This window comes from Scleropages formosus, chromosome 5 (genome assembly GCF_900964775.1).
Source record: "Scleropages formosus chromosome 5, fSclFor1.1, whole genome shotgun sequence".
NCBI classification, from domain to species: domain Eukaryota; kingdom Metazoa; phylum Chordata; class Actinopteri; order Osteoglossiformes; family Osteoglossidae; genus Scleropages; species Scleropages formosus.
This window is the reverse complement of record NC_041810.1, coordinates 16,254,097-16,264,975: the sequence shown is the minus strand read 5'-3', so window position 1 is coordinate 16,264,975 and position 10,879 is coordinate 16,254,097.

Below are 10,879 nucleotides of genomic sequence, written 5' to 3'. Positions count from 1 at the left end.
GCATTTGTGTCCCGTTCGCCCGGAAGATGCGTGTGCGTCGCTCCTTCATCACCATCATCTGTTGCTGTTGGCACTGCTCACGTGTTCTTCTTACCGCGGGACCACTTGTGCGAAGAAATGCATGACTGAAGCTCTCGGAAATGTCAGAGGAACGGTCTCTGGTAACACTTTGCAGGTGAACCCAACCCAGATCTCATGGAGGGAAACTGCACAACTAATAATAATAATAATAATAATAATAATAATAATAATCTCTTGAGGTGATATGTCCCATCTTCAGACTTTGGCATCTTTATCACAACTTTCATCCTGAGAAACAAGTCGTTTGTCATATATAGCATGTGACACACAGGGATTATGTATGAACTGTGGGATTTACCGATATTAACACGTGACTTGATGGAACAAGGTGTCACTGGGAATATTTTGGAGTTTTGGTCAGAGAGACAGCGCTCAAACAGAGCATGTTGTGTGTCATATTTCTGATCTCATGCAGGTAAAGACAGAGGGAAATTGTCTAATAACAATGACACCCTCTGCGTTGGAACCCCGGTGGTTAGCGGGACAATTAAAGGCGAGTAATGGAAATATTACAGTGGGATCCGCACTGCAAACAAGCTGTTATTACACACGCAAAACAAAGGGCCTTTAATATTTCACAGCCGCCGCCGCGGGATTATGTGCCTCCGCTTCTGTTTCAACACTGGGCCCATTCATTGTGCAAGATCTGGTAATTACAAGGAGGCGTCGGTACCGCAGCCCCGCCCACACCGCTCCTCAAACCCACTTTGTTCTGGGTCTCAAGCCCATCTACATATGCTCCTCTACCTGAAATACAAAGAGTTCTTATGCACAGGTGGTGGGAAACATGTAACTGTACACTACAGAGTAGTAGAGGCCCTTGGCCAGCAGGGGGCACGGTGGTTAGAGCCACCACCTAAAAATGAATGTGGTTTTATGGACGCTCAGCGGTGTGTCGGGTCATACTGGGGCGTGTCGAAGGGCACATGTCACAGGGCGGCGCCCCCTGCTGAGCCACATACTGACATGCCCTGCTAGTATTGATTGATGGTGGGGTTCGGTGTAACTGAAGCAAAAGGGCTGCCAGCCTCTACGTGGAAAAGGGGAAACAGAGTGTGTGTTTGGGGGGGTGCTCTGGGGGCGGGGTGGGGAGGGGGAATGCGCCGCGTTCCCTGGCACAGGAGCCGAGCAGCGGGCCGCCGGGGGCACAAGGCTGCTGTCAGCAAGGAGAGATATAGATGACATGCTCTGTCGCCCGGGGGCTGCGGGACGCAGCCGGACTGTTCTTCGCCCCCCCCCGCAGGGGAGCGCCGTTGCTCCTGATCGAGGCCAGTGCACTCTGACCCCTGGCCACTAGGGCTTTGTATAAATCCTATTTCATATCCCTGTTAATTGCACAATAATAACTTAACAGCTGGAACTGGTAAAGCTCGGAGCGCGCCGTGGTGCAGGTGTGTGACGAACCTGGGTCGTGTGTAACGCGCCCTGATTTACTACGCCTTTTCTGACGGTTCATACCAGTGGTAAACCAACGACAAAAAGGTCATCATGCCAGTGATGCTGGAGGTAGAGGGGCAAAAGTTTTGAAATATTTATTTCGGTGGTTATGCCCCGTGGTGTGTCCTGACCCTTGCTCTGTAAGGAGTGGTGGTCCTCCTGGGACACACAAGCACAGGCAGATTATTGTTTTATTAACAAATATTTGATTTGAGGATGAGCGACGCACCGCATTTACTCACTCAACTGGTGACGCAGCGACGAGGAGCGGCCACAAGAGGACAGCCTTGCAGCTTCGACACACCACAGTTTGTAGCGCCCCCCTCTCAACGGGTCGCCTTCCGTGTGTGTCGGCTTCACGCAAAATTGCAAACGTGTCAGGATATTAATTCTTAAAACAGCGGTACGGGAGGGGAGGGAGTAATAATGTGGCCGGTAGTGTAGTGGTAAGAGGTGTTCCCTTTGGATGCAAATATTGCAGGTTCGAATCCCATTTCCAGCTGTAGTACCCTTGAGCAAGGTACTTAACCTGAAAGCTGGTCTAGGAAAAATGACCTCCTTGTATAAATGGGTAAATAATTGCAGGTAACTTCACATTCTACATCACTTTGGAGAAAAGCATCTGCTAAATGAATGAATAAATTGGGTGGCACAGTTGCACAACGAGTAGTGCTGCTGTCTCACAGTGCCTGTGTGGTGCAAGAGGGTGTGGGTTTGATCCCTGCTCAATTTGTGTGGAGTTTGCATGTTCTCGCCACGTCTCTGTGGGTTCTCTTTGGGTGCTCTGGTTTCCTCCCACACTCCAAAGACATGCTGTTCAGGTTCCCGATAGTGTGTATGTGACAGAGAGAGTGTGTTCCACTGATGTGTGGATGAGTGACCCATTGTAAGTAGCGTGTCTAGCAGTGTAGGTCACCTTGCTGAATAAGGTGTGTGGACTGATAACACTACATAGAGTTCATTGGAAGTTGCTTTGGAGAAAAGTGTCTGCTAAATAAATAAATGTAAATGGTGCCTTGTGCTTCTATGCTGTGGGTTCAGCTGTAGGTTTGAGCCCCAGTTGTATGTCTGCAGATTCTGTGTTCATTCAGGTTTCTTCCCGCAGTCCAAAGACACATTGCTTAGGTAAAGTGTCTTGAACGCACTGAGTGTGTGTCACTGCCCTGCTGTTTGAATGTTATTGACTTTACTGCAGGGTGTCTAATACTGCAATTCACTCTGAATAAAGGAATCTGCTAAATGTAAGTTAAAAATAATTGGAGAAAGGCTTCTTCTATAAGGCGGGGGGCACAGCGGTGCAGTGGGTTGGACCAGGTCCTGCTTTCTTGTGGGTCTGGGGTTTGAGTCCCGCTTGGGGTGCCTTGCGATGGACTGGCGTCCCGTCCTGGGTGTGTCCCCTCCCCCTCTGGCCTTAGGCCCTGTGTTGCCGGGTTAGGCTCCGGTTCCCCGTGACCCCATATGGGACAAGCGGTTCAGACAGTGTGTGTGTGTGTGTGTGTGTGTGTGTGTGTGTGTGTGTGCGTGCGCGCGCTTCTTCTATATATACACACACAGACTCATTGAGCGGATACCCCAGTTATTTTGGAGACAATAAATATTTTATTTATATAATGTTGTTATAATTTTACTGTATGTCAAACCCCCACAGAGATGTCTGCCAGCATCACGTTACCTGCTGACAGCGTGGATAACTTTTCACGACCAAAAATGGACACGACTGCAGAAGTGGAGACGCAACTGAGACTTTTTGCTCGATTCCACTGTAGACGTGACGCACGCGGATGTCTCTGTGTTATTGTACTGCACCACCAGCGTCCCAGAAATACCCTGGTCCTGCCTCTGTGGTCCGGTCACGGTCTTCCAGGAAGCCACACACAGGCTGATTCAAGGTAATGATGCGGTTAACAATAACTTTACACTGGTGCGCACACACACACACACACACACACACACACACACACACACACACACACACACACACACACACACACTCTACTCGTTTTCTGAGGAACGCAGGTCGCGCCACTGCTCTTTGGGGTTTCCCAGGTGGACAGGGGGCCGTGTCCTTGTCCAGGCTTCCCGTCAACACGCCCTTTGCAGGGCCAAGGGCTGTGAGATAGGGTGACATGGTAAACAAGGTGGCCCACGATCCAAAACCCAAGCCACTGGGCCTCCGAACCCCCTGCCAGGCATGTTCCCCGAATGCCCAACCGCTGTCCAACGCCCCCAGCGCACTGCGGTTTGGCAGGCAGGGCAACCCCATAGATCAGGGCACAGCAGCCATGTGTATTTATAACACAGCGGCACGAAAGGCCCTCGCTCACCTCCGCTGGAATGTGGGAACAATGGTGAGGGGGCGTGGCCTGTGGTGACTGACAGCGGTGCTGAAAGACATGAGAACAAGCCGTGTTAATAAACATTAACAGGATCCGAAGTATCCCCAGCGAAACACTACGCTTTTGAGAGTGTGTTCCGTGTCCTACATTTTCTACATAATGTAGAAATTACCAATCGTGAAATATATATATTTCTTTTATATATTGACAACTTATTTTGTGCTTCTTGAAACGACACATTCTAACTGAATTAAGTACGGAATGGGAATATGGGAATGTCTGATATGTTGTTTCTATTTTAATGTACATGAAATTAATAATTCTGTAAAGGGAAAGCTACAATAATAATGATAAAAAAAAAAAAAAACTTAATACACTACATAATATTTGCTTTAACTAAATCCATGCACTCTAAAGCTTGCATTTACAGAGTCTGCACCATATGTCGGATTTCTGATTAGAAATACATATAAAACAAATTTAGAATAAAACTAAAACTATTAAAAAACAATAAATAAATCACTAAACAATGATAATGTAAATCAAGCTTTATCAAATCAATGTCACATACATTCCAAATAACATACTGTATGCCTGTCTGTCTGTCACTTATGCGTATTTATAAAATACTTTGAAAATATATTCAGCATAAATTTAGGTTCATGAACACAAATTTGATTATTATTTCACCTACGACCGGTTAAAAAATTAATTTTACATATCCTTGTGTGTTTGCGTATATTTTTTCATTTCATTTCTTCTGTTCTAATTTTTTTATTTATAATTTAAAATATATATGTCTATGTGTGAATGAGAGCAGAAGAAAGAAAATGAGCAGTGAAGGAATTATTGATTTCGTTTCGGCGATTACAGAAGAAGATGCGATGGGGCAAAGGGCCATTAAGTGCGCAATGCGCTCGGTGCTAAACAGTGTGTGAGCGAGCGAGACACTTTGTGTACGCTCTGAATTAATTCAATTGAAAACCTTGGGCTTTAGCAGTGGTAACAGTTACCGCTGTCGGATTAAAATTCTCTGATTCCAGATCCAAGGTTTATCTATTGCAAATAACTGTGAAATTGCTTGGCACAAAGTCCTCGCACTCAATAAGCTTTAAATAAGATGTCAAGTGCTGAACTGCTCGCAGTTAATAACGCGGCGGGCTGAATTTGTACAAGGATTCCTGAAAGGGCTGCTAGTTGGAAATTCTAAACATACTTAAGACGGATTAAAAGGGACCTCAGAACGCTAATGCATTCGCTGTGTGAACCGCTCACCTTCGTCTCAAAACACGGGCCTGGAAAAAAAAAAAAAGGGGGGGAAAAAAAAAAGAACAACAGTTGGAATGGTCCCAGTAACACCGGGAGTGTGTTTTAAAACGGGACGTCGCTCTGCGGAGCACTTCTGCAGGTGGAACCGGTCTTCTCTCTGCACCGCTCGCTTATAGCAACACGCGCCGCAGAAAATACGGCCCGAAAAGTGTCCCACCGATATGGCACATAGCTCATTCTATGGCTTGTAATCCATCACAAATTATTGGGTTGTAGAGGCGACCCGGTATGATGGGATGTGTCCAAACACTGGACCGTAACATGTAGTGAAAATATAATTATTCAATTAACTGACACTTTTCTCCAAAGAAACTTACAGTATTAAGGTACTCACTGGGGTTTACCCATTGATATAGCTGTGTAACTTTTACTGTATCAATTCAGGGTAAGTGCCTTGATTAAGGGTGCTATAGCTGTAAATGGGATTTGAACCTATGTCCTTCCACGAGATGCTCTAACCACCGCGCCACCTGCCTCCCCGATTAAACAATCTGTAAAAGGATCACAGAGAAATGATTGATCCCATAATAACAAAAAAAAAATCATAACATGGTGTAACCAAACAAGTGTGACCTTTCTTTCCATATTGAACAACTTTGATTTTATTGATTACATCTTCCAGTCCTCACTTTTTTTTGCCTGTCATGTTGGTAGGGATTTTTTTTTTCTCTCTTTTGTTTTGGTTAATGTTTAGTGCCAAGACCACCAGTCATGTCATGTCACCGTGATACCAAAGCACTCAACACTCATGACCAGTTCACAAAGGTATTAAATCAGAAAAAACCATTACTTCGTTATGTCAGCTGATTGTTTCTTTCTTCGACCATCATGTTCAGCAAATGACATTTTGATACGTGTGTACAATAATATTTTATTGTGGTTCCCCACGTTCATCCCAAGGACTCCTGGGCCCTGATCGGCGTATAGAACGCGATTTAGACGCGTTGCTGTGGCCAGACCAGTCGAAACATCCAAGAAATTTAAAGGAGTGCCTGGTATTTTAGTGCTGTTTGACCGAGAGGAGATCAGAATCAGGGCAAAGCCTGTTCAATAAAGTGAAAACAATGTTATTCCGATAACCTTCATGCAGCGCTTATCCGGCTTTTTTGACCGTTTTATGTTATTCTGAACAAGTGAATTAGTGTTCTGGAAAATATGAACATAATTCATTATTATTATTAACCTGTGTAATTACACCATCATAAATAAGGACTGGCTGAATTTTCCGTTCTCATAAATTTAATTGTTCTCGTCTCTCTCTCTCTGCGTACATCACGAAGCTGAGTGCGCTGTATTTTTAATATTACGGCATGGCAACGGGTTCCATCCCGAAATTAAAGAATAAAACGGCGAAAAACGTTACAGTCAGGAGGCTAATCGGTGATCCCCGCTAAGCTGCGTTCAATTGCACTTAACAGGCCTCCGCTTCGCACCGACGGGATGCGCCGAGAACCTTTAAGTCGGCGGCTAATTCTTGTTTTGAGTTCTCGCGCCCGAAACTTGCCGCAATGCAACTTAATTCCAGACAATCTCCCGCCGAGAGGCCAAGTCAGAATCAAGCGTGAGCCCAGACACGGAGCACGGCGAGTCCTTGGTACCCGTCCCAGTCCCCCTCTCCCCTTTGTGAGCAGGCGAGCCGTCCCACCCCCCGCCTCCGCAAGCGTGAGCCAAGGAGCGAGCGACCATGCGACCATGACCAGGACGAATGGGGTAAGATGACATTTCCTTTCGATTCCACCTAATCCAATCACGGGGGCCTTAGCTTTCTAATAAAGTGGTGGTCTCATACTCTAACTTTATCCCCGCAGCTGTGCTGGGTTGTTCATTGGCGAGATTATGCGCCTGTGCTCCTCTGATCATGCATTTCAATATGAATGAGACCAATAAGGGGGTGGATTACGCCTTGGTTACTTTCTAAATCCCGGGCCCCTTTGATGGCCCGGGTTTGAACAGCGAGGTTTAGCCGCTGGTCACATGGCCCCGGCGACGCCACCTGGCAGCGCTCTGTTTGCTCATATGTGCTCATTAAACAAGGCGGGCTGGCACCGGGGAGCGAGGCATGGGCGCGGGCGGAGGAGCGGCGGGCGTGGGGGGCCAGATGGCGCGCAGGTGGGACCCAGCTCAGCGACTCCGTCGAGGGGCCCCCCTCATCCCACGCGCCCGCACCCCGGTGAAGGAGGTGACGTGCCAATCTTGGGAGAAGTCAAATAGAAATGAATTTTGGTCCTCCTCTCTGCTGCTTCTCGGTCGCCCACCCCCACCGCGTCATCGGCATCCTGCTGCCACATGGCACCCTCCCCCCCCTTCCCCGGAAGCTTTCATTAACCCCTCACGCCGCGGCGTCTGGTCCCCGAGACCCCCGAGCTGAGCTGCTGGAGACCTGGACCTTTGTGCCTGAAGAGCCGGTGCTGATTAATATTTGTTTTCCCACAAGAGCGAGAGAGGAAGACCCAGCTGATCCAGCGCGACCCCAGTAATCCCAGCCGGGTCAGCGCCGTGTCTCCCCACCGCAGCAGGAACGCCGCAGTCCCCGTTGACCCCGGGTCCACGGGTCAACGAAAGCCGCAGCGGTCCGGGTCACTCGGGTCTGACCCCGGCGTTGCCGAGAGCCTGATTTACCGCAGTTTCGGGGGTTTGCGACGGAAGCAAAAAAAATAAGCGGTACGGAGACGCGGTCGCGTGAAGCGACGTGGTAAAATTTGAGGAAGCGGACATGTTCGGTATGTTAGGGTTTCCGTTTATCATACCTTATTATACCCTCTCGGGGGCCCTGTGATGAAGACAGGTGAGGAGGTGCCCAGGTTGTTCGAGGACACGGGGGAGCAACGTGGACACGGGGGACGTCTCCCTCGGCGGTGCTGCTAAACATCAAACCCCGTTGACGGATATACGGCCCTCCTTGCGGCCACTTTGCCGTGATGGAAATGGCAGGTGCGGCGTATACAGACGGCGAGGGGGGGAAACTCCTTCCAGCGTAGTATTTCATCGAGGTAAAAACACAGCTGTGTTCAGCTTGGCGAACTCAAGCGTACTTAGTCTCGTACTCGGCCCAGTGCCTTACGGTCGGGGGGCGCTCCCCCGACTCCTAGCACATAGACGCCATCGCCTTCAAGACTCGTTCCCTTTAGCCGTGAAAGGAAACAGATACTGTACGTTATGGCCGTGCTTTGAACGGGATTTCATATTTTATGTGCTTTTCTCAGCTACCAGCGTTTACCACCGTGGTAAACCGATACCAGTGAGAAAGTGGCCGTCTGCTTTCCGATGGACACAACAAAGGAAATTGATAATATCTAAATAAAATACTGATTTTGAGAGGATAACCTCCAGCGGCCTCTGAGCTAATGTCATTTAACCCTCTTGGGAATGAAACGGGGATTTATGGGAATATTTGTTCCCGCTGAAATGCCGCCCGTGTCACGGAGGGGTCACTCTGTCCCGCTCAGGTGTTTCCAGTCCCGCGGTATCGGCTCGGAAAGCTCCGGCGTCTGGTTCGAGGGAGATGGGCGCGGAGAAGACGAGGCGCTCTGTGCGCGGTCGGCCTGACGTCTTGCGGGATCTGTCCCGGCGCTGACTCGGGAGTGGAACCCAGGGGCGTCGCCGCGTTGACGGGCGGGCGGACGGGCGGGCGTTAGTGGGCGGACTTTGTGAACCAGGCCCGTTGGAAGCCGAAGAGAATATCATGGCATAAAGTCAACATTTTATTTCAGGAGGCTGGGCTGCAAATACAATCATGAGCTCTGCAAGTGCATATCTTATAAAAATGAAAAAGAGTAGCGTGATTTATGAGTGTGTGATGGGCTGGCGGCTCGTGACCTTCCGGTACCCCTCTCCCCTCCGCAGCGGACAGTAAAACATGGTCTGACGTGACAAATGCACGTAAACCGTAATCAGGAGGAGACGAGATGGAGAGTCGGGGCAGACGGGGAGGTTCTGCCTCTCGCTACGCTCCGTCTGGCGCACGTCTGACTCCATCAACTCGGTCCTGACTTTTTTATTAACTTTGTTTTTCGGCGCGGTCTGCTAGGAACTTCGAAAAAGGATGCGATGAAGGGCGCGTTCCTTACTCGTGTTGATCCTCATGTTGGACTGAAATACGGAGGGAACAAGGGTTTATTTGGCCGTGTTTGACCGAGGACGAGAAAGTGACGTGAGAAATAGAGACTAGTGAGAGATCCGGCCCTTTCAAATGATCTGAACCACAAACAGAGATAATGGAAGACCTATTACACAATGTTTACTGCACACATGGTGAGACATTAGTGAGTATTGGGAGTATTTCCTCACATGTATTATTTTCTGCTGTATCAGGACGTGTTTAACACATAGTTTTAAAAAAATATTAATATTTAGATCATTTTAAAATAATGTTTTTTTCGGGAGTGTGGGGTGCGGTGGCACAGTGGGTTGGATCGGGTTCTGCTCTCCGCTGGGTCTGGGGTTCGGGTCCCGCTTGGGGTGCCTTGCGATGGACTGGCGTCCTGTCCTGGGTGTGTCCCCTCCCCCTCCGGCCTTATGCCCTGAGTTGCCGGGTTAGGCTCCGGCTCCCCACGACCCCCTATGGCACAAGTGATTCAGAAAGTGTGTGTGTGTGTGTGTGTGGACACACAGGTACTTACAATGATTTACCCATTTATACAGCAGGGTAATTTTTACTCTATCAGTTAAGTACCTTGATCATTTGTACTGTAGCAGGAGGGGGGATTTGAATGTGGCTTCTTGGATGGCAAGACGGCACCTCAAACCACTAAGCCACCTGCTGCCCATTTGTGTACCCTACACTTTGAGAGACTAAACTACCCTCAGAGTCAGCTGATGTAGTAATTTATGGCTTAAGGTATTTTTCAGTATGGTGACATTGCTGGCTGACATATTGCAGGCCATATTTCTGAAAATGTGTCTGAAAAATAAAAGTAAGAACAGGGCTTAAGAAAACCAGTTCGATTTCGGGGGCGTAAATCTGAAACGTTAAGCGCACGGTAAAACAAAGCAACTTGGTCGAGTTGCCCTGGTCACAACACTCACACGGTGCACATCTTGAAATGTTTAGGGACAGTTACAGCGGGGATATCGTGTGCTTTTTTCGGGATCGCTCTCGATGCGCCGGGTGAAGGGTTCCAGAGTCTGCTGTTGGCGTCCACTTCCCCTGCAGACAGGGGAGAGATGGAAGTACTGAGAAGAAGGGAAGGAGCGGCGGACAAGAGGAGTCATTCTTGATAAGCGTGTGTGTGTGTGTGTGTGTCTCAGAGTGCCATTACAGCCAGACTGCGGATCACAGCAGTTCTGCTATTTCCTCTCTCCTCATGCTAAGAAAATTTGGAGTTCCAGTCCTCTTTTGGCCATTTGTTGACCTTCTTAAAAAGAAATTATTATTAATTTAAAAAAAAATAAAAATTAAAAAGCAAAGAGCAAGCAACATCATCCTTGCAATTGGACATTATCACAAGAAAGGTTAAACCACAGCGTCAAGAATAATTTATTTATTCATCTGAAATCTTTCTTCATGTCAATGTACGTTAAGCTCCTTGCAGTGATTTACCCATTTATACAGCTGGGTAATTTTTACTATATCAGTTTAGCGTACAGTACCTCGCTCACGGGTACTGCAGGACGAGGTGGGATTTGAATCAGAGTCCTATGAATGCTAAGTTAGAGCTTTAACCACAACGCCACCTGCTGTCCGTAAACCTCAGCCT